This window comes from Benincasa hispida, chromosome 3 (assembly GCF_009727055.1).
Source record: "Benincasa hispida cultivar B227 chromosome 3, ASM972705v1, whole genome shotgun sequence".
In the NCBI taxonomy this organism is placed as follows: Eukaryota; Viridiplantae; Streptophyta; class Magnoliopsida; order Cucurbitales; family Cucurbitaceae; genus Benincasa; species Benincasa hispida.
In genome coordinates, this window is record NC_052351.1 from 69964110 (window position 1) to 69989713 (window position 25604).

The following is a 25604-nucleotide window of genomic DNA, read 5'->3' on the forward strand; positions in this document are numbered from 1 at the left end:
TGCATTTCAGAATAAATTACGGCATGCTTTCAATCAATTAAATACAAAAGAACGAGAGACTCACCTTTGAAGAACTCTTCCTCTGTTTATCTCTCGCTCTCGCTTGGATCGGTACCTCTCGCTGTCGCTGCAATGCCAAGCCAATCGTCTACCCAAAATTCTCGTTGTCGCTCAGTAAACGAACAGTCTTCTACACGAACAAGTAATAACTTGGACACCACCATTCAGTGACCTTGGTATTCTCGGAGTAAGAATCCAAGAGGTGTGGGCTCTGTTGGATTTGGTAAAGGGAAGAAGGAAATGACGATCGTATTCAATGACCAAGCAAGTGGGAGAGGTTTGTGTTTATCGTATAGACTTGTGCTTGATCGTTTAGTAAAGGTGCACGATCGTTTAGGTAATGCAGGTTTGTCGTTCAGTGAATCTCGCTCAGGCGCGCGATCATTTAGTAAAACAACACAATAGTTTAAACAGATGCACGTGTACATGATCATTTAGGAAAACACTTTGAGCTGTCGTGTAGGCTCTCGTGAGCTAAATGATAGGCAGTGTACAATTATGAAGCGATTATACGTTTCCTTTCCAAAATGAAAACATTTTTCATTTTATCCTTTTAGTTATGAAAACTGAATGTAACCTCCCACTTTCACGCACGGTCATAGAGAAAACCACCAACAATTATCTCATAATTGTTTTAATTATAAATAAATATAATAACTAACTTATCATATTATATTTATAACCTATAGTTTTAATATTACATCATATGCAACATTTAAACCATAGTCATTTCTCGTTTACTTGATATTAATCATATTTATATCTTTTTCCTCCAATTAATGTATATCATACATCATGTCAACTATATCATAATATAATTGAACCAGTTAATCATATCATATATAATCAAACTCCCTCTTGTCAATTTGAAACACTTCAAACTGACCAAAAACTGATTTTCAACTTGAATCCATTGAGCTACCAAGGGGACTTATGGACTTGTAGCTTGAAGCTCCAACGGTACGTGAATAGCCTACTAAACTCTTTAGCCACGAGATCCACCATCCGTTACACTGTCGGCACTCCACTAAAGACCGACAACTGCACTCTTCTCACCATGAATAATATTTCCGTGTCCATCGGATATAACCAGTCAATCGTACGATAACCTTTCACAGATGCTCGTAAGTACAATTGGACCAATTTACCGTTTTTCCCCTGTAGTTACATCTAATTCTTAAGTACCATTGATCCCTCTAATGAACAATATCTCATAGTTCTAACTATGAGTGGACACCTCTCAGGCCATGAGAAGGTGTGTGGCGTCACATCGTTCAAGCCCTGAAATCAACCCTCAAGGGAGCAATCTATCTACTTACCCCTGCTTCGGGGAAGGAGTGATTTCCATCTTGTGTAGCTAAGTTCCCAGCTCCCAAATCAGACGAATCCCCAAAGTGATAGGTTTAAGTCAGCAATCTGGCCACTCACACCCATGCAAATCAAAGGACCGCCCTCAAAGGCAAGTTCCCAATTCACTCAGGATTGAGGTCAAGTTACATATGGTCATCCTAGAAGTGAAGTCTCTGTCATGAACAATGTTATATAACGAGACTAAACACTTTGGTCCGGTCTTATACAAATCCTTTGTATAGGATGCCCGCTCGTATGTCTCCACATGAATGATCAGGATCAGACCATCTGTAGCACGTCACAACACTTGTAACTATTCTACTACAAAGCGGGCCGCATCCATAGTGTCACAAGGATAAAGTTTCCCTTCTATATCCATATACTACAGACCATTTTGGTTATCACTTAAGGCATGATTCACTTGTATGTCTCCACATACATGCTTAAGTTACAACAACAACCAGGGATCTTAGTTTATTAGTTTGTGGTAAAGCAAATAAAACATCTGATGTTTCATAGACAAAAATGAAGAAAAATATTGCATATTATTACATCACAGGCATTTGTTCAATACAGGTATTTACAAACTATAGAACCCAACGAGGGTTTAGGGCATCATCCCCAACAGTACAATATAGATTTCTTCTTCTAGATCACCATCGAGGAATGTTGTTTTTACATCCATTTGGTGAATTAGAAGTCCGTGGATAGCAACTAGTGTAATCAAGGCTCTAATTGTAGCTATTTTTGCTACAGAAGAATACGTGTCAAAGTAGTCAATACCTTGTTTTTGTATACATCTTACTACTACCAATCTAGCTTTGTATCTTTCAACTGAACCATCTGGCCTCATTTTCCTTTTCAATATCCACTTACACTTAATAGGTTTACTTCCTTTTGGAAGATCTACTAAGTTCCAAGTATGATTCATTATTAGAGAATCTAGTTCACTCTTAATGGCTTCCTTCCATAAACTAGAGTCTACAGAACTTAAGACTTCTTGGTAAGTTTTAGAATCCCCATCTATTAAATACATTATGCAAACTGATAATCAATAGCATTTGACCTCTCAACTAAAAAAGTAGTTAAAAATTCAGGACCAAAATTTTTCTCAGTTCTCTGTCTCTTATTTCTTCTAGGTTCTATATCATGCATTCTATCCATAGTGCTAACATCTACAGTTTCAAATATACCACCATAAACTGTATTATTTCTTGTTTCATACATACTATTAGATGAGGAAGGCATGGAAACAAAACCATTCTCACAATTAGTTGTTCTAACAGATTCAGTGTTTCCCTTTTTTAATGGAAAAACATGCTTAAAAAATTTTGCATCCCTATATTCACATACGGATCTATTATTCAAGCACATAAATCTATATGCAACACTATCTTATGCATAACCAATAAACACACAATCAAAAGTTTTAGATCCTACCGTAGGTTTCTTGAATACAGGATATGGTGCCTTAGCCAAACATCCCCACACTCTCAGGTAAGAGAGATTAGGTGTATATCCTTTCTAGAGTTCGTAAGGTGTCTTATCAAGTTTCTTGTGAGATACTTTATTAAGAATAAAATAGGCAGAAAGCATAAATTCCCCCCATATGTTATCAAACAATCTAGCGTAACAACATAGCATTCATCATCTCCTTAAAATTTCTATTTTTACGTTACATTTTGTTGTGGTAAATAAGGTGCAGTAAATTCATAAATAATGCCATTTGATTCACAAAATTCTTTAAGTGTATTATCATTGTATTCATCACCTTTATCTGATCTTAACCTTTTAATATTTTTATCTAATTGATTCTCTACTTCTGCTTTATATTTTAAAAACATACTACCAGCTTCATCTTTTGTCTTTAAAAGATAGATTTTAGTATATCTAGAAAAATCATCAACGAAATAAATGTAGTAGTTTTTCCCACCTCTACTTGTGGTGTTTTTTAAATCAGCCAAATCAGAATGAATCAGTTCTAGTAATTCTGTACGTCTAGATATAACAGGTTTAAAAGGTTTCTTGATAAAATTCATTTCAACACAAATAAGACATTTACTAGTTTCATATGTTTTAGATGCATTAATCAATTTTAAATCCTTAAGTTTCTTAACCGATGCAATATTCACATGACCTAATCTACCATGCCACATATCAAGAGACTCAACTATGTACGTAGAATTAGAAGCACTTGCATTCATCATATTTGTAACATGGACAGTATTTAGTACAAAAAGACCATCAGCAAAATATCCCTTACCAACAAAGTCTCCATTTTTTATGAGGACAACCTTAGGCCTAGCCCAATTCAACAAACTCCCAGATACTAAGTTCCTATGTAAGGAAGGTACATACAATACATTACTTAAGGATAAAGTTTTTCCAGAGGTTAATTTTAAAAGAACCTTCCCCTTTCTAAGAACTCTTGTTGTGGCAGAGTTACCCATGAACAAACATTCTCCGTCAGCAGTGTCCTCATAGTCATGGAAAAGCTCTCGGTTTGAACAGAAATATCTCAAAGCTCCAATGTCAAGTATCCAGTCAATGTTGTTTTCCACCAGGTTTGCTTCCATAACAACAGTGATTACATCATCTTGTTCAGCAAGATTAGCTTGTGGTATAGGTTGCTAATTTGGCCTTCCTTTCCTTTAACTGCATTTGTAGGATTTGTTCCCAGGTTTCCTGCAGACCTAGTAAATCAATTTTTTGTTTTCAATCTTCCCACCAGCAGTTTTGTGACATCCATTCTTCTGAGAAGAGTTATTCTTTCCACATTGCTTCTTATGATTTTTGCACCTGTCTTTGTTAATAGTAGAAGATTCAACCAAGTTAGCATTAACTGAATTTAGATTTCCAGAAATAGTTTATCTTTTAGCATGTTGGCTTCTTCCATGCACATGTGACTGATCAGCTCTTAAAGTGTCAGATCCTTCTTTTTATGTTTCAGATGATTTCTGTAGTCACTCTAGGATGGGGGAAATTTCTCAAGCAGTACATTTGCTTGGAGAACATCACACATATTCATGCCCTTGACCAGAAAGTTGGCCACCAAAATTTCATATTCATGTATCTGCTCAACTACTGATTTCTCGTTCGTCATTTGAAATTGTAGCCATTTACCAATAACGTACTTTTTGTGACCAACATCATCTCCTCCATATCGGGACTCTAACGTACTCCAAATTACCTTTGCTGATTTTTGGACCATGAACAAATCGAATATCGAATCTGTCAGATGATTCAGCAGATGGCCACAAACTGTTTTGTTGTCTTTCTCATACTTATCAGATCAATCTCAGAGGATTGCTTTGATTTATCAGAAACATCAAAAGTTTGTTTGGAGGATTCTGGATCAGAGACAGTGGTCACCTTTTTGGTATCATTAGGCGTTTCTGTGGTAAGAATATAATCAATCTCCAACAGCGTGAAGAAGATCAATAATTTCTTAAACTAGCGGCGATAATTTGCTCCGCTCCAATGGTTCGAGCTTAGACAAATCAGGAAGAACCCATTCTTGATCGACATTTGGTTAATTGCTTTTAGATTGTTGGAACAGATGTCATGAAAGGTTACTGTGTCATGGAGAAACCACTACCCTGAACGTAATTACGACACGACCTTGGAGCTAATCGCTATGTCAGTTGCTCACCAAGGTTAACACAGCCTCCAAATTCAGACATGCACTCGCCAAAGAATGGACTAGAATTGATGAGAATATTGCTTAGAACAGAAAACTGTAGAAGAAAGTAGAAGAAGGAAATTTATAGTTGTTGTATCTCCTCTCTCAGTTCTAATTTGTGTTAAATAGCAGAGAAGAGGAGGACACAAATGCTCAGAAGACTAGAACGTCATATGAATGTTGGTACAATGTTCATAAACGGACAAAATCGAACAGTCATATGAATGTTGTAAAATGGACAGAAACGAATAGTCGCTCAATGGTAAAAAATGAATGATCACAGGAAAAAGAACGGTAAAAAAATATTAATAAAATCATTTTATTTAAAAATAATTAAATAAATAAGTAATAAAAAAACTAGTTCTTTTTCGCACAAGTGCGATTACTCGAACCCGCCCATCCGACGGCGACGACGGTGGCACGTGCGGTGAAAGGGTTATACTTCCACCACAAACACACTTTAGATTCTTATTTAGAATGCCTTGGTATTTATACCCTCTAGGTAATTCTAAATCTATCCATGTTTGTCACACCCCCTCCTAAACTACTCTCTAAGCCTAGGAAAGGACATGACTAGAGCAGTTATCAATCCTTTTTGCTGACACTTACTGCCTAATAACTCTTGCGAAAATAACTCTGATACCAATCATGCAACCTCACACACAGCGGATGCCTCTTGGGCTAAAAATAGTAAGTGTTAAACACAAAATATTTACAAAGATTACATTACTAGTTACATAAGTCCTGATGCCCAAAACCTTAGTCCCTATATGACCAACTGTTACAGTCTCCACATTACTAGTTACTTAAGTTTTATTCAAATCTCTCCCTAAAATACTTTTAAGACTTAGGGATTGCAAGCTTACCTTTCAAAAGGACTTTACTGAATTCCGGAACATCGCATGATTTATTTCAAAAAGAAAAATTTTCACCGGGGTGTCAAATGATTTATCACTGCATAAAAAAAAAAAAATTCTTCATTGCTATTTTTTTTTCCGATCTTGCAGCGATCCGAGTGCCTTGCCTTCGTTTTGGCTTGCCTCTACAGGTGTCATGCAAACATACAACTACGAGCAATGCACTCTTTCTCAGACTAAACTCATACCAACTTGGTAGTGGAGTTGTGGTCATTTATTTATGCGTTGATCCTAGTGACTTACTTTCGTTTTGGCTTGCCCCCACGTGTGTCATGCGGACATCCAACTACGGGTAAGTGCCTTTCACAACTTAACTTGTATCAACATGGGTTTTCCATTGCGTTGACAGTGGAGTTGTTATTCAATTTTTTTTATAGCAAGGTTGAAAATAAATACCATAAATACCTCACCCCCAAATTTAAAATACGGCAATGTCCTCATTGCCAAAAGAAATTAAAATAAGTCATGTGATGATCATAGAATGCGTTGTAAAGAGAGTTTGAAAGAAAGCTAGCAAACTTCTAACTTCTAGAAATATTTCATGAGTTGACTATCTTAAGATTTAAGTTGACTCTAGTATAGACGAAAGAGATAAAAGCATATTTTTCATTATTTAAATCATACTTGGTGAAGAAATAACATGCGGTAAACTACTAAATTTATCTACTCGACAAATGATTGCGGTAATCAGGGAGGATGCAGGGATAAAACTTTGCAAAATAAAATGCAATGTGATTGCGCAAAATTTGAAATAAAGATAAGGAATAGTACACCCCAAATTTTGCGTTGTCACCCGCATTGAGTATTGATGCATTCATCCCTGCGACGTTCTTTTCTTCTGTGGATTACGGTGATGGAATTAGAATATTTGCTTCTTCTTATAGTATCTCCGCAATCCTGGGCCTTAATCCTTGTAAACAGACAAAGAGATGGTCAAATGATTTCAAAACAAATCAACAAGTCTTTTTTTTTTTTCATTTTTTTCGATTACATTTTTTTTTAGAGAAAGATAAGTGAAATACAGATAGTAGTCACGTGACGGAGATTGAAATGTTCAAGAGTTGAGTAAGGGATAGTCTAGGTTTTTCCACTTTGCGGAGGCTGTGTCTGGCTAAAAATCTCCTCCGCAATATGCTTTGATCCATCGTCCATTAACTTTAAATGTTCGACTGCCATCCTCGGTGATTAGTTCCACCGCACCATGTGGGAAAACCTCTTTGATGATGAAGGGACCAGACCAGCATGATTTTAATTTTCCTGGGAAGAGCCACAATCTTGAGTTGAAGAGTAAGACCTTCTGCCCGATTTGGAGGTTTCTAGCGCATATGCGTTTATCATGCCAACGCTTGGTGCACTCTTTATAAATCTTCGCATTCTCATATGTGTTGATCCTCTATTCTTCTAGCTCGACCAGCTGCAGTTTCTGCGCTTCTCATGCTTTCTTTAGATCAAAACTCAGTTTCTTGACCGCCCACAATGCTTTATATTTCAGCTGCAAAGGCAAGTGACATGCTTTGCAGAATACCAACGCATAAGGGGACATACCTATAGGTGTTTTAAATGCGGTTCGGTATGCCCATAACGCTTCATCAAGCTTCATTGCCCAATCCTTTCACGAAGGTTTGACTACCTTCTCAAGTATCAATTTAATTTCCCAATTGGACATTTCAGCTTGGCCATTTGTTTGCGGAAGGTATGTGGTGGCCACTTTGTGGAGGATATTGTACTTGCGCAGCAGCTCCTTTATATTGTGGTTGACAAAGTGTGATCCTTCATCACTTATGATGGCACAGGGAGTGCCAAAATGCGTGAAAATATTTTTCTTGAAGAACTGGGAGACTACTGCAGCATCACTTGCAGCGCATGCAATTTCTTCTAACCACTTAGAAACGTAATCGACAACCAATAAGATATAATGCTTGCCATGTGAATGAGGGAATGGTCCCATGAAATAAATCCCCCAAACGTCAAATAATTTCAGCTTCAAGATAGTGTTCATTGGCATTGCGTTCTTCCATGAAATGCTACCGGTGCGTTGAAACCGATCACATTTCATTACATAATCAGCAGCATCCTTGAATAATGAAGACCAAAAGAATCCACTTTGCAAAACTTTGGCTGTAGTATGTTGTTCTCCAAAGTGCCCTCCATATGGCGAATCGTGCCACTGTGATAAAATGCGTTGCTGAATAGCATTTGGTACGCATAATCGAATGATTTAGTCTGCATCTCTTTTATACAGATTCGGCTCATCCCAATAATAATGCTTGCATTCATGCTTGAGCTTCTTCTGTTGATGGTATGTGTAATCTTCAAGAAATTTTTCACATACCAAATAATAACGATGTCTGCATACCAGGGCAGTTCTTTTATGCGAAATAGTTGTTCATCCGAAAACACGACATTCACTTCAGATTCATTGTGGTCAACCTCGAGATTTTCCAGTCTGGACAAGTGATTCGCAACTTGATTCTCTGTCCCCTTTCGATCAATTATCTCGATATCAAATTCTTGAAGGAGGAGAACCCATCTGATCAATCTCGGCTTTACGTCCCTCTTTGTCATCAAACATTTGATTGCCGAGAGATCAATATGAATGAGTACCTTGGTTCAACAAGTATGCCCGAAATTTTTCCAGCACAAAGATCACAGCCAGGAGCTCTTTTTTAGTGGTGGTATAATTAATTTGAGCAGGGTTCAGAGTTTAATTTGCATATGCGATAGGGTAAAAAATTGTTTTCTTCTTTTGCGCTAGTGCCTAATCCGGCAGTGTCTAATCCGGCGCAAGTAAAACGGGTGCAGTAATCAGCGCATCCTTTAAAATTCGAAATGCATTGAGGCAATTGTTGTCAAATTCAAACTTTCTGTCTGCCTCTAGTAACGCACTCAATGGTCTTGCTATCTTAGAAAAGTCTTTAACGAATCATCTGTAGAATCCAGCATGCCCCAGCAAGCTTCGTACTGCCTTCACGTTGGTTGGAGGTGGAAGCTTTTCAATTACGTCAATCTTTTCTTTGTCCACCTCCAACCCTTCTCGAGAGACCTTGTGTCCCAACATTATACCCTCTGTCACCATTAAGTGACATTTTTCCCAATTGAGCACCAAGTTCGTCTCTTCACATCTTTTCAGAATTTTCTCCAGATTGGCCAGGCAGACTTCATAAGTGTTCCCATAAACGAAGAAGTGATCCATAAATAATTCTGGCGCATTGCAGAGGGCGAACGACATGCGGCAAAAAGCGAATGTCTCATATGGGCAAGTGAATGTGGTTTTGTCTTGGTCTTCAAGAGCTATCATGATCTGGTTGTTCCCAGCGTATCCATCCAAGAAACAGTAAAAATAATTCCCTACTAAACTGTCCAACATTTGATCGATGAATGGCAGAGGGAAGTGATCTTTCTTTGTGGCCGCATTCAATTTGCGGTAGTCCATACATATGCGCCATCCAGTGATGTTTCTTTGCGGTATTAATTCATTGTTCTCATTGGGGACTACCATCATTCCGCCCTTCTTCGGCACACATTGCACGGGGCTGACCCACGTGCTGTGTACAATGGAATAGATAATGCCCGCATCCAGCCACTTGATAATCTTCTTTTTGATGACCTCCTTCATTGCAGAGTTAAGTTTGCGTTGATTTTCAATAGTTGCTTTGTGGTCGTCCTCAAGACGAATGTGGTGCATACAGTACGCGGGGCTAATTCCTCTTATGCTAGCGAGCGTCCAGCCGATTGCTCGCACATGCTTCTTGAGAATGCTCATCAACGCATTCTCTTGATCTGCGTTAAGTGCGGAGGAAATTATCACTGGCAGTTTCTCATTCTGCCCTAGGAATGCATACTTAAAATGTGTTGGTAGGATTTTCAATTCAAGTGTTGGTGGTTCCACGAGAGAAGGTTGCGTTATTTTTCTTTCTTCTTTAGGCTATTTTTTATGCGTTGTGATCGATCCTTCTTCTTTGTTTATTTTTGCCACAATCGCATTGCAGGCAGCTACAGATACGTTGGCATCCTCTTCTTCACACTTTTCATCAGACTTTTCTTCTTCAATCAAATTCATGTCATCATCAGAATCTTGCAAGTCTTCCTCATTAGGAAATTTCATGGCACGAATTATATTAAATTTGAGCTTCTGTCCGTTTATGCTCAAAATGATCTCGCCTTTGTGCAATCAATTTGAGCACGATCCGTTGATAGGAAAGGTCGCCCCAAAATGATGGGCACATCTTTATCGACCTCATAATCCAGGATGATGAAGTTAATTGACAAAATAAATTTATCAATCGTGATCAGCATGTCCTTCACCTTACCCTCTGGATGAACCAGAGATCTGTCGGCTAGTTGGAGAGTCACAGATGTGGGCACAAGTTGCCCCACATTTAGTTGTCGAAAGATTGACAGTGACATCAAATTTATGTTGGCCCCCAAGTTACACAGGGCTTGCCCAATATAGAGTCCTCCTATGGAGCAAGGAATAGTGAAGCTCCTAGGATCGTTCATCTTCAGCGGGATAATAGATTTGGAACTTTACGTTAATGTCACCGTGGCAAATTTTCCAGCGCATCTCTTCTTAGTTACCATGTCATTCAGAAACTTGGCATAGGCATGCATTTCCTCAATTGCTTCACTGAAAGAAATATTAACATGTAATTGTTTCAGCATAGACATGAAGCGTTGGTACTGTACCTCTTCGTTTTTCTTCTTCTTTAGCCTCTGAGGGAAAAGTGGTAATTGGACTTTCACGATTCCCGTTTCATTTGACTTTGAGGTTGACGCAACCTCAGGTTCTACTGCTTAATTTTCTTTTTTTTCTTCTTGTGTTGCCGCAATCTCAGGTTCAACTGCAATAGAGGTTGATCTGTTTTGCTCCTTTTCTCCCTCCATAGTCTTTCCACTGCGCAATGTCACAACCTGACATTTCTCCTTACCTGAACCCCCTGGGTTGCGTGGAAGCTCAGTTGAACTTGGCAGTGCCCCTTGTGGTCTACTTTTGAGCTCATTTGCAATCTGGCCCATTTTCAATTCAAGGTTGCGGATGGACGTAGCCTGATTTTAAAGCACCGTCTCATTTTTCTCTATATATTGCTTTAATAGGCTCTCTAGGGAAGAAGATTGCAGTGGTTGTTGTGAGCTACTTGCTTGGTTGCTCTGTTGACCGTTGTTGCATTGAAAGAACCCTGGTAGCCCTTCTTTTTGTGCCACAGATTGAAAATTTTGTTGTTGATTCTTCCAAGCAAAGTTTGAGTGGTTTTTCCACCCGGGGTTGTAGGTGTTGGAAAAGGGGTTTGTTCTTTACAAACTATACAGACTGTGGGTTTTGTGGATAATCCTCCATCGCGTGCCCATCAACGCAAGTCGCACACCTTGTGGTATTTTGACTTATTGTGTTGATTTGCCCACCTTGCGGTGTTGGGGTGCTGATCGTCATTCCTTGAATCAAATTCATCATTGCAGTCATTTGGTTTTGCAATGAGACAATAGCACCATTATTTGCATCAGAATCTTTGAGTCTTAATCTTTGGTCACTATCCCTCCAGTCTTCATGATTCTTGGAGATGTGATCCAGGATATTCTTCGCCTTATCATAAGCAGACCACCAACTGCTGCCGCATGGAGCCATCGCGAAGCAGGACAACCGTGTGAAAATTTCTTTGCAAGCAATTTGGAAGCCCATTATGTGGACAGGTCTCGGACCAACCTTTTAAACTCGCCCAATCATCGCTGAAGCGATTCGTCCATGTCTTTTGTTCAAAATTAGTAAAAGCTTTCTCCATCTCGCGTTTGGTAGGTTGGGAAATACTTCTTCATAAACTTCTCACCACCATGCTCCAAAAAGTATCTCTCCGGTTCGAGCAAATACAGCCCAATTTCCTAGCCTGATCACAAGAGGAAATGGAAACAACGTTAGTCGAACTTCTTCAGCAGAGATGTTCGGGAACACAAAAGTGTTGCAGATTTCAATAAAACTTCGGAGGTGGGCGTGCAAATCCTCGCCACGCCTTTCTCCGAATTGACCTGCAGCCTGGATCATCTGCAGCATCACCGGTTTATTTCAAATCTACTTTTGTCTAAGGTAGGCCTCATGATTCCAAAGAAAAATCATAGAGGTTTTATGATGCATAGTCCCTAATGGGCCTATTGCGATCGTTTTCCAACAGAATCGGATTTGCCATGACATTGTTGTTGTTTGGTGCTTTATTCCTAGGCTTCTCCGCCATCTCTTCTTTATCGGATTGTGGTTGCTGTTGGTGGTCCCTTAGTCTCTTTTGAAACGTTCTCTCAATCTCCGGGTCGTAGTTTGCCAGAGATTGAGAGTTCTACAAAGAAATCAAAAAATTACCGTTAACAACTATTTTGCCAAAGTCCCCGACAACGGCGCTAAAACTTGATGTGTTATTTTATTAAGTGGAGATATGGATGATATGCGTTGATGGAATTGCGATGTGCACTCAAGTTTCCCCAGCGAAATTCAAGTGTAAATTCCTGGTAAGTCCAAGGTCGAACACAGGGACTTGTGAAAATGGTTTGCGTTGATAATTTTCTTATGAAAACTTTGCGGTAACCGGTAAAACAAATAGAATGTTTGGTTTGTTGTTGCATTGATAGAAGAAATAAATAAATGTGGCGGATTTGAGAAACGAAAGTTGCATTGATAGATGCAATGAGTATGCATTGAACGGGTTGAGAAGATCTTTAGCTAGCGTTACTTGGGAATGCGTCAGACTATGCGACCATGTTACTACTATGCACAACAAGTCATTTTCCAATGTAAATGCGATGCTCCTAAATCTAGGACACAAGTGTTGCATGCAAAATGTCCATAGAGCTTATTTCTAAGTCTCTACTCTTGTCCTATGCGTTGATGCAAAATGCATGAAAGCAAGGTGACCGCATAAAATCATATCTTATTGCTAAGATGCATGTGATGCGTTGATAACAAATAGTGCTCATCCCTAAGCGCCTATCTCTCGTTTGTGCGTTCTAATCTGGTTTTTCCAAACCTAGATTCTGACCTGACCTTCCCAAGTCTAGATCCTGTCCTTAGACTACCCTCTTGAATATCTCTAATAGACAAATGAAGCATACATAAACAAGATAATCACATAGAATGAAGATTCCCTCGTTGTGCTAGCTAAATGCTTCTCAATCCATTCAACTAATTTAGTTACTCATGCGTGAATCACAGAGAGTGAACAGATATAGAGAAAGAAATTCCATTCTTATAAATAAGTTAAGTACAAAATGCTAATAAAAGTTTAAGGTAGAGAACCTGGTAGCAATTCCTTGCTGACCGAGGCTTTTTACACTGGAATCTCTATTCTGAACTAAAGATGTTCCCGCTCCTCCAGGAGTCGGCCCTCTCTCTGTCTTGGAGCTTCCGGTGCTTTTCCAAGCTCGCTGGAACAATTTACCGGCACACCTTCTTCCTTGCGTCCGCCGTAAAATGAAAGAAGACTATGGACAGAGACGCGAACTTATAAAATAATGAAATATTCGACTGCTTAACCCCCCTCTCTGAAGAATGCATTTGGTATTTATAGGGCATCAAAGGTGAAAGGCGTCTTCTCTCTCCTGGTTGTACAGATGGGATAGCTTTAATTCCTGACTGATGTGCCGGATAATTGACACCGATAAAGCTGGATATACTTTGTGACCATTATTGGCTATCAACTTAATTTGGATCTGACTACCGTCAACTTTCTGTCCCATCGATCTTAATTGTCCTTTCGTCCGGATGCACCCACCATGTTGCGGTGATTCTTCTTGGGTGAATTTTTTCAAGCACGATCGAATTTGCGCTCGACCAATGTATTCCTATGATCGCATTATGTGCATTGCGTTAACGCATTATCCTGCACAAAAATATAAAGATCAACTGCTCTAATGCGTTGGACGCATGCGACCGTAATATTATAGAATTTATGCTTAATGGATGCTATTTAACATATTTCATCAACGCAATCTAACATAGTTTAAGGATTTAGCACTATGATAACGTGCATTTCTGCCTGTTATCAATGTGTTAGTGACAAGTTCTAAGAAGTTGGAACCTCGTTTAAGGTTATTCCAATTTGTTGGTTACCCTAAGGAAACAAGAGGTGGCTTGTTTTATGACCCTCAGGAAAATAAGATGTTTGTAAAAAATGCTACATTTTTAGAGGAATACCACATGAGAGACCATAAACCGCGTAGCAAAATAGTATTAAGTGAAGTTATTCATGAGTCAATAAGGGTTGTTGATGCAACTGGTCCTTCATTAAGATTTAATGAAGAAACCAGCACTTCAGGTTAGTCTCATCCTTCTCAATCGTTGAGAGTGCCTCGATGCAATGGGTGGGTTATGATACAACCTGACCACTACTTGGATTTAACTGAAACTCAAGTTATCATACCAGATGATAGCGTTGAGAATCTGTTGTCTAATAAATAGGCAATGAATGACGTAGACAAGGACCAATGGGTCAAAGCCATGGATCTTGAAATAGAGTTTATGTACTCCAACTTAGTATGAGAGCTTGTAGATCCACCTAAAGGGGTGAAACCCATAGGGTGTAAATGAATTTATAAAAGAAAGAGAGATGTACTTGGAAAGGTATACACCTTTAAAGCAGACTTGTAGTAAAGGATTATATCTAGAGGGAATGGATTGACTATGAGGAAATTTTTTCCCCTGTTGCTATGCTTAATTCTATAAGAATTCTCTTGTCCATAGTTGATAACTTGTAGAAATACAAGTTATTTACGCTGCCTTATTCAGATATTACGGCCAAAAGAGAGTAAATATGCGTCGATTGTATGAAAATTAGCTTAAAAATACAATAAATATAAATTATCGCAATTACACCCACTAACATCATCAAGATGGTAGAAGAGGATATTTCTACTCTGTTTTACAAGAAACCAAGTCACCACTTGCGATCAAGGCTCAACGAGAAACTGAACAATGCATTTCTGTTACATTGCGCCCGTCAATCAACAATGAAGAGACGATTAATGTAATGACGGTGCAATGCGACAATCGATCCCGACCTTAATTTCAACCGCATGCGGTAATAAAAACAACACCGCATGCGAGCAACCGATCGAAAGATGCAGCTAAGCAACGCAAACGCGGAGGATTGTGACACGTGTACAACTAACAGTTGTGTAGATTTGACGGTCTGATTGCATTACAAAAGGAATATTCATTTCTCCATCTTCGGAATTTCCATAACAAGAAGTGGGGTCCACAAGCCAAGAGTCAAAGCTTTTTACCTATAAATACCCCCATAGAATTCAGAGAAGATATACTTGATACGAGGGCTAATTAATGCTAGATTATTGAGAGAGAGGTTGAGTTGAGTACTAATCGGAAGAAATCCGGGAAGAGAAGAGACAAGGCCTAGAGGTGAGTCTCAGTGCGATTCTGCCAGATCCCCGCCATGAAGCTCTGTGCTCAGATCCCTGCTATCGGTTGAGCAAGCCTGAGAGGGAAGGTCATCCTTCTGCACGATCCACTCACGCCGGCAAGCAAATCTCCATCCAAATCGGGGCTAAAACGTTGGCGTTTATTTTTATTTGTTTCTAGTTATATTTCATCAATTGTATTTCATTCTCTTAATCTCTTCATTCACAAATCATGTATCAGATGTTAAATAGTGTTATTGAATGTCTCGATCACTTTCATTTCCACTTTTCTGTCTATTTCCGTTCCTTCATTAATCGTTTTCTCCATGAATTTTTCTTAATGCCTTGGTAATTAATATGGATTAAACGAGTCACTTAATTTGTGCTAAAGAGATAAATGCGTTTAGCTAAGGCATGTTAGACGACATCTTCACCTGTGAGAGTAGAAGTGAAGATGTCATTCTGATCTGTTGAGAGAAGGTTAGAAGAATGCGTTAACTAAAGCAAGTAGTGCTTCCAGATATGAAAGCAACTTTGTGTTCATTACGTTCGTCCCTGTTTCACCACAGAGATGTGGGAACGCAGTCAATCACCGAGAGGTGTACGCTAAGGGAAAAGCGAAACCGTACTTATATCTTGAACGCAATTAAGGAACTTACAATGTTTGTATTAATTATCTTCTCTGTTTCTGCTTCACACATAAGACTTGTCATCGCATTACACGATCTTTGTATAATCTTCACAGCTAGCCTCGACCTCGGTATCTTGTATCATGAAACCTGTATCTTGTATCATCTTAGCTTAGATTTACTTTATCGCAATTTACTTTAACGCAATTTATGTTATTATCGCATGCTTAATTACTTGTACACAAATTCTTTTATAAATTGAAAAGCTCCTAGTCGCATATATCACAAACATAATGCAATAACCTTAAACAGTCCTTGTGTTCGACCTTGGATCACACCGAGAAACTTGCAATGAAATTATACTTGGTTTCAATGCAAGGAAACTTGTGACAACGCACAGCATACTACAAAAACATTCATTAATAACGCATATCTAGAAGTAGTATCACATATCATCGCATAAAATCTATGTCATCAAGCTTATGGCATGGACTTGCATCATGCTAAAAAATACGCGTTACGATAGCTACATATAATGACTATGAGATATGGCAAATGGATGCCAAGACTGCTTTTTTGAATGACAATCCTGAAAAGAACATCTTTATGTCTCAACCCGAGGGGTTCATAGCCCAAGGTCAGAAACAAAAAGTTTGCAAGTTGAATTGATCCATTTATGGGTTGAAGCAGACGTCTAGATCTTGGAACATTAGATTTGATACAATGATCAAATCTTTTGGTTTTGATCAAAACATTGATGAACCTTGTATCTACAAGAAAATCATCAACAATAAAGTAGCTTTCTTGGTACTTTATGTGGACGATATCCTACTCATCAGGAATGATGTAGAGTACCTTTCTGACGTTAAGGAATGGTTGGTAGTCCAATTCCAAATGAAAGATTTGGGAGAGGTGCAATATGTATTTGGGATCTAAATCATTAAGGATCGCAAGAACAGAATACTGGCTCTGTCTCAAGCAACTTATATCGACAAAATGTTGACTTGATATTCGATGTAGAAGTCTAAGACGGGTTTATTACCTTTCAGGCATGAGGTCTACTTGTTTAAGGAACAGTGTCCTAAGATACCTCAAGAAGTTGAGGATACGAGACGTATTCCCTATGTCTCAGCTGTGGGTAGCTAAATGTATGTTATGCTCTATAGGAGGCCAGACATTTGTTATGTAATGGGAATAGTCAGTAGGTACCAATCCAATCTAGGGTTAGACGATTGGACTGCGGTTAAGAACATCTTCAAGTATTTTAGGAGAACGAGGGGCTATAAGCTGGTGTGTGGAGCTAAAGATTTGATCCTTATGGGATACACCGACTCTAATTTCCAAACTGATAAGGGTTCTAGGTCTACGAGACATGTATATTGTATAATCTAGGGCAAGTGAAAGATGTGTAATGGGATATGGATGCCCTAGTTTATTGTATTTATTTAGCATAATCCCGTTGTTTTGGATTATGATATTATGTATAACCCACTGCTAGAGTTTTAGTTTAAGTGGGAGTTTGTTGAGTTTTATACTTGAAAACTCGTAGATAGTAAATGTTATTAACTGGCCATCATTAATAAAGAGTTATCAATGTTAATTCAAAAAAATGTTATAGATTGTGTTGTATTCTATTTTGTCTTAATAACCCTAAATTCAATAAACTAATATCCAGGGTTGCCTTATGAGTCTTGAACTGTGTGTGGAGACATACAAGGATCAATGTTCTGAAGAAACTCTTATCAAAGAGAATCCATGAGCGGAAGCACGATCGATCCAAATTCATTGTGAAAGAATTACATGCATTCACAAACATACAAACCAGTTATGCATTTTCTAACAAATTACGACATGCTTTAGTAACTAATAATAAAAGGGACGAGAGACATACCTTTGAAGAACTTTTCTTCTACAGATCTCTCACTCTCGTGAAGAAATGGTACAACAACTTTTCGTTGTCGCTACGATCATTTAGTCAATCGTCTGGTCAATCAGGAACAAAATTTTCCACGAACAAGTAACCTATCAAACACCACCACTCAGTAACCTCGGTATTCTCGGAGTGAGAATCTAGGAGGTGTGGGCTCTATTAGATTTGGTAAAGGGAAGGAGGAAACAACGATCGAACTATACGACCAAGCAAGTGGGAGAGTATATTGTCTATCGTATAGACTTTGTGCTTGATCGTTTAGTAAAACTCAGCAGGTACATGATCGTTTAGAAAAATAGGCGTGATCATTTATACGATCATTTAGAGAATCTTGCTAAGGCACGCGATCGTTTAGTAAAACTTTACACGATCGTTTAGTCAAAGGCTCCTACATGATCATTTAGTCTCTCGCTTAGAAGGCTGTCATATAGTCTCTAGTTAGCTAAACGATTGCTCATGTACTTAATGAAGCGATTCTTTACTAAATGAAAACATTTTTCATTTTATCCTTCAGTTATGAAAATTGAACATAACCTCCCATTTTTATGCACGGTTAAAGGAGAAACCACCCACAATTATCGTATAATTGTTTTAATTATAAATAAATATAATAACTAACTTATCATATTATATTTATAACCTATAATTTGAATATCACATCATATGTAACATTTAAACCATAGTTGTTTTCTCTTTTACTTGATATAAATCATATTTATATCAAATTCCTCCAATTAATGTATCTCATACATCATATCAATTATATCACATTTAACTTAACTAGTTTAATCATATCATATATAATCAAACTCCTTCTTGTCAATTTGAACACTTCAAACTGACCCAAAAACTTATTTTCAACTTGAATCTATTGAGCTAACAAGGGGACCATATGAACCTGCAGCTCGAAGCTCCAAGGGTATGTGAATAGTTGATTGAACTCTTTAATCACGAGATCCACCATCTGTTAACTGCTAGGCACTCCACTAAAGAACGATAGTTGCACTCTTCTCACTACAGATATATTTCTGTGTCCATCAGATAGAACCAGTCAACAGTACGATAACCCTTCACAGATCGGTCGTAAGTACAGTTAGGTCAATTTACCGTTTTGCCCTGTAGTTACATCTAACTCCTTAAGTACTATTGATCCCTCTAATGAACAATATATCATAATCCTACTATGAGTGGACACCTCTCGGGCCATGAGAAGGTGTGTGGTGTCACATCGTTCAAGCCCCGAAATCAACCCTTGAGGGAGCAATCTATCTACTTACCCTTACTTTGGGGAAGGAGTGAATTCCATCTTGTGTAGTTGAGTTCCCATCTCCCAATCAAACGAATCCCCAAAGTGGTAGGTTTGAGTCGACAATCTGGCCACTCGCACCCATGCAAATCAAAGGATCGCCCTCATAGGCAGGAGTTCCCAACTCACTCAGGATTAAGGTTATGTTACCTATGGTCATCATAGTGAAATGAAAGTTTCTGTCATGAACGACATTATATAACGAGACTAAACACTTCGTGGTCCGGTCTTATACATACTCCTTTGTATAGAACATCCCGCTCACATGTCTCCACATGAATGATTAGGATCAGACCATCTGTAGCACGTCACAACACTTGTAACTATCTACAAAGCGGGCCATATCCTTAGTGTCACCAGGATAAGGTTTCCCTCTTATATCCATATACTACAGACCATTTAGGTTATCACTTAAGGCATGATCCACTTGTATGTCTCCACATACATGCTTAAGTTACAACGACAACCAGAGATATTAGTTTATTGGTTTGTGGTAAATGCAAATAAAATATCTCATATTTCATAGACAACAGTGAAGAGAATATCTCATATTATTACATCACAAGCATTTGTTCATATAGGTATTTACAAACTACATGACCCTACGAGAGTGTAGGGCATCAACCCTAACATGTTCAAGATACAACCTAATGGGTCTATAATATAGGGATAAGGTTGGGTACCTTATCCTTGTAACACTATGTATATGACCCACTTAATATTTGATACAAACGCAATGACTTAACGCGTTCGTGTAGGTGACATGCGAGTAGGGTATCCTATGCAATGAGTTTGCATAAGACCGAACCACGAAATAGTAACGACTAGATGTAACACTGTTAACTAGCTAAGTTTCTATTTCAATTGGATGACCTAGGTAACTTAGTCTTAATCCTAAATGTATTATGAACTCCTGTTCACAAGGGATTGTCCTTTGATTTGTATGGCTGAGAGTGTCAGTTCGCCGACTTAAATATGCCTACCATTTTGAGGACAAGACCAAAAAAGGAGCTGGGAACATAATAATACAAGATGAAATTCACTCCTTTCCGATTTCAGGGTAAGTAAATAAATGTTCCTTTAAGTGGTGTCTTCGGAACTTTAACAAAGAGCCCTACCCTCTCATTGGCTCGAGATGGGTTTCTTTTTATTGGTTGAAGCATAAATAGGTTTTTCATTAGAGAAACACTGGTACTTAAAGAGTCAGAGGTAACCCAAGGGTAAAATGGTTATTTGACCTAGTAAGCATTACAAACACTAGTGAAGGACTAACTTGCTAATATTGATTTATATCCGCGGATACGGAAATATATCTGTAGTGAGAAGAGTGTAGCTATGAGTTTTTATTGGAGTGTATCAACAGTTAACAAAGATTGATTAACTTGGTTAATGAGTTTAGCTATAACGACCCAACTCCCTAGGAGTCAAGCTAGGCCGTCACTATAGACATGCATGCATGGAATCCAAATGACATTCTTTCATAATTTAATAAAGACCAAATAAATAGTGTAAATTAAATAATCTCATTAAAACAAATAACTAAAATTTCAAATAGCAGGGTACCCACAACAAAATCATAAAACCAATCTAGAAAACTTTAAAAGTAAAAAATACAAACACCAAAACTGTGGGTTTTAAATGTGAAAACAAGAAACTAAAACATAGAAAAATCTTGAAAACATGAGTGGAAGCAAATGACTGGTCCCAGTAGCTCGATCACGGATTCCGCTTATCATTCGTCGGCGCGTCCTTACTCTTACCTGAAAAATAAACATGAAATGGATGAGTATAAAAGACTCCATAAGTAATCCTACTATCGAGGTCAGGTTAAGTGATAGCTTGTAGAAATACAAGTTATTGCAGCCTTTTATTTAGAATTATGAGAGTTGATGAGCAGAATATATGTTAACTTTGCTAAGAATTCATGTGGAATAATGAGCTTGCATTGATCAGCATTGAAAATCCCTACTAACCGTATATCATGCGTTATTTTGCGTCAAAATGTCTATTTTGTAGTTGTCGCAGGAATCGGTCGAATGCATTGATCCCAAACCATCACATGCGTTGATCTTAATGAAGACAAGTTGGTCACATGGAATGCTGCAACTACAGTGATAACCATGATAAGAGAATGATCGCAAAGTGGGTGGAATGTGTTGATACTTCTGAAGAAACAATCATGAACACATACCTTGAAAGTATCAAAGAGATAAGATCATGATGGAATTTCACCTACTGCAACAGGAATGATAGTGATTCAGAGTGGGATTACCAAAGTTGTCAGCGTTTGAGCGCTATAGAGCCTTGGAGTCCAAATTCAAAGCATCCGGGACTCTGCCTTAGGTAGATTCTTGTGATCACAGATGAAAGCATGAGTAGAAAGTCTTTGAGAGTTCTTCATTTCCACAACTTCCTCCGATTGATGACCAGAGCTTCGCTGGAGATAGAGCTTGAGAGAGACTACTCCACTGCCCATCCATTGCACCACCGGCAACCTTGACACAAATCTGATGGAAGCAAGAGATTGCCTATATCTAGCCCTCCACCTCTCTTCTCACCTTTGTATTGTATTACATTTTGGCTTAAGACATTAATATATTTTGTATTCAATGCATCTCTTTAATTCCTTCAACATCATTTTCATCATCTTCTTCTACTTTATCATCTTTTTCTTCCATCGCAATGAGTTAAGTGCAGATTGCAAGAGTTATCGCATACTCAATCATGCAGCATAGAGATATGATGCATGTAGCAAACCATCGAGAGGTGTGCATTGCATGAGTATAGTGAATCAATCCCGTTGCTTAGTGCGAGGCTATCGCAATGCTTGTCTATGAGCAGAATAGCTATAACCAACTGCCCGATAGGGTAAGTAGTGAAACTCACTAAGCAAAGTAAACAGTGTTCCAAGAGATAGGAATAACCTTATGCTCAACGCAACCATGCGTTATATAGATATAAAGCATGTGGCTGACCACTAATAGGTGTGCGAGACCAAACTTAAGGAATTGGTGATATCTCCTCCACAACTCTATTTCTCCATGCACCTCATTACGCGTTAACAGTTGCCGCATCTCTACCGATTCTCATAATCAAACTTCAATTGTTCAGTCTGTTTAGCTAGGAGTAGGAGTGCGCATAGTTAATCAACTTCTTTCTTTTTAGTTTTATTCTCTACCTCAAACGCATTACTTTACAATCATCTTTTAGTTGAAAGTCCCTATGTTCGACCTCAGATCATCTCGAGAAACTTGTGATCTCATTATACTTGGCAAGTGAGTAAGAAAACTTGTGACAGAAACGCATGGTCATCACATACAAGAAAACTATGGTTAGCGGGGATTTTCAATGTTGATCAACACAAGCTCATTATTCCACATAAATTCTTAGCAACGTTAACACATATTCTACTCATCAACTCTCATAATTCTAAATAAAAGGTTGCAATAGCTTGTATTTCTACAAACTATCTCTAAGCATCTATGTCCTCTAGATGCTAACCTCTGGTGGGACGTACATAATCCCCTAGTATTCATGGAACACAAATAAATGAATATCTAAACTCATCCTACCATAGTTTAAAAGTACCCACAACCTCTTGTGAATCCCGAAGGAAACAGAACCTCAAGTGAATCTTGAAGGAAATACAACCTCTAGTGAATTCCGAAGGAAACACAACCTCTAGTGAATCCTGAAGAAAACAGGACCTCTGGTGAATCCCGAAGGAAATACCAACTCTAGTAAATCTCGAAGGAAACACAACTTTTGGTGAACCCCGAAGGAGGTCACCACCTCTAATGGGTATCTAATTATCAATAAAGATAACTATTACTATCGTAACATCACATGAGTCATGACATAGTCCCATAACATGTAAATACATCTCATCATACTCATAGCTCAAATAACAATACTGAAGTTAATGCTAGCATTCATAACATCTTTCATACATAATCAAAACAACTTACTTACCCTCATGCAATTCTATGCAACAACCTCAAAATAAAAACTTGAATTTCGTTGTCTGACACATAAACCGTTCTAGTAGTAAGATTACTTACCTCGAGTCGAAATTCTAAAATTAATTCAAGCAATCAAACACCAGTAGCAACTCGAATTAACGTTCCTAACACGGAAACACAACCTTTAGTTCCAACCCAAACAACTAAATTTTATATCTTTAGACTAAATTTCAGAATACCCAGTTTATCACAACCCTCGTTGATCCCCAAAAATTTTTAATACCCAAATGCTTACTCAAACTGTGTCGAAAACGCCAATAAAATTGACTCGCTAAACAGCAAATTAATCCCACACCAACTTCAATCTACAGTCAAAATATCAAGATTTAGTCCAAAAATTAAGTGGGAATTCAACCAAAACCCAATTTCACCATTAAACCAAGATCTTATCCCAAAGCCAAGATCTGATAGAACAGTGGCAAAAGAAATTCGTGCGGCAAATCGGCGGCAGCGGACAAGCGGCGCTTGGGTCTGCGAGGCTGGAGGACGAGCGTTGTGTGGGTCGAGTCTGGACAGACGAGCGACATGTGGGTTGAGGCTAGGCGACATGCGGCTGCGAGCGTGGACGAGGCTGGGCGATGCCCGAAGGGGATGAGCGGCCGTGGAGGCTGCAACAGAGCTGGGCGGCGCGGTGGAGGCGTCGAACGGCGGTGAGAAACGCAAAGGGCGGTCCGGTGAGAGGAAACGCGAAGTGGGGGGGGGGGGGGGGGGGGTTCGGCAAGTGGAAGGCGAGAGGGGGAGAAAAAGAGGGTTTTTCTCGATTAATTTAAATAAAGAAAGAGATTAAAAGATTAATTTAAATAAGGAAATAAAATAAACTATATTTCATTTTATTTCATTTTATTCTATTCCCTTTTTATTTTCCTTTCCTTCAACACACCCACAATAAATATATATATATATATATATATATATATATATATAAACTCTTTCCTTCTACTTTTCAAAACCCGAATTTCAAATAAAACAACTCTCCCAATAAAATCTCAATTTTTTTTTTTTTACATTAACTCCAAAATTAATTAAGGCAACATGAAATCCAAATTTTCCTTTTAACCAACTAAATTTCAAAATCACAAGAATGTCCTCACTTATTACAAAAATACTAAATTTAATTTTTTTGAACGCTTGGGATGTTACATTAGCCAATAAATCTCATATCGTTGGAATTTTCGATCTACGGGTCCACCAGGTCTCATTATTAGCTCACTAAAGGATATTAAAGAAGAATGATTTGAATTGTTCAAATCGATTTGAGGAAATTGTATATTAATATGATTAATATGTAATTGATTATGGATGTGATCTATAATTTAAACTAAGTTGGAAAGAAACATTTGAATGAGATTCAAATAACTAATTCAAGTAAATTAAATTCAAAAAGAATTAATTAATAAATAGAGAGTTATTGCACATAGACATACGATGTTTATGATAATTAAATATATATGTTAAATTGGTTTTGATGTAAATGATTATTTAATTACTATATTAATTAATTAAATAAGTGTTATTTAATTAATTGTACATAAGGGTAAATTAAGAAAAACTTGGAGAAGGGGCTAACTCTTCTCTATATGAAGTCTTCCTTATGACCCTTTTAGGACAATAATTCATTGCGCAATTTTACCATAACCACAAAAAGAAATCCTTTCTACTCTCCCAAAGAATTCTCCTCTTCACCCTCTTCCAATATGGATACCACATATCCTTCTATTGGAATCCTAGAGAATAATAATGTTATTCTCGTGGTCTTGTTCAATATCGTTCGAGGAGACATTCTTGTTCAATATTGTTGGAGGAGTCGTTCGTTGGAATATCGAGATAATTGTTCTAGGAGCTCAAGAATTTTCAAAGGTTCAATGGTTCTTCCTTCTTATTTCCTTTCATCTAAGCATGCCTATATTGTGTTTATCCTTATAGATTCTATTTTAGTACACCAACTTTGTTTATTTAAAAATAGATTTGCGGGATGCAAGGCATTCACACACTTTCGCTTGGGATTCCATCCCTGTAGTTGCTTCATCTAGTCACACACATCCTCCTCAAGAGTTGAGGGAGCTTCAACGTAGTGGGAGGGTTATAGCCCAACTTTCTCATTATTTGGGTTTAACAGAAACTCAAGTCGTCATACCAGATTATGACGTCGATGATCCATTGACCTACAAACAGACGATGTTGATACGAACAAAGATGAATGGATTAAAGCTATAAATTAGAAAATAGAGTCTATGTAATTCAATTTGATCATTTGTAGGTCAACCTGAAGGGGTAAAACCCAGGTTGCAAATGGATCTATAAGAGAAAGAGCAAATATTTAA

General features: G+C 38.0%; 1 long non-coding RNA gene across 1 annotated transcript; it reads right to left on the reverse strand.

The window, feature by feature from the left end:
* Positions 1–20838: 20838 nt before the first annotated feature.
* LOC120072728 lies at positions 20839–23979 on the reverse strand. Its single transcript, XR_005480571.1, has 2 exons — positions 22834–23979; positions 20839–21021 (listed from the first exon to the last, which is right to left on the reverse strand). It is a non-coding gene; the product is annotated as an uncharacterized LOC120072728 (long non-coding RNA).
* Between the last annotated feature and the right edge of the window lie 1625 nt (positions 23980–25604).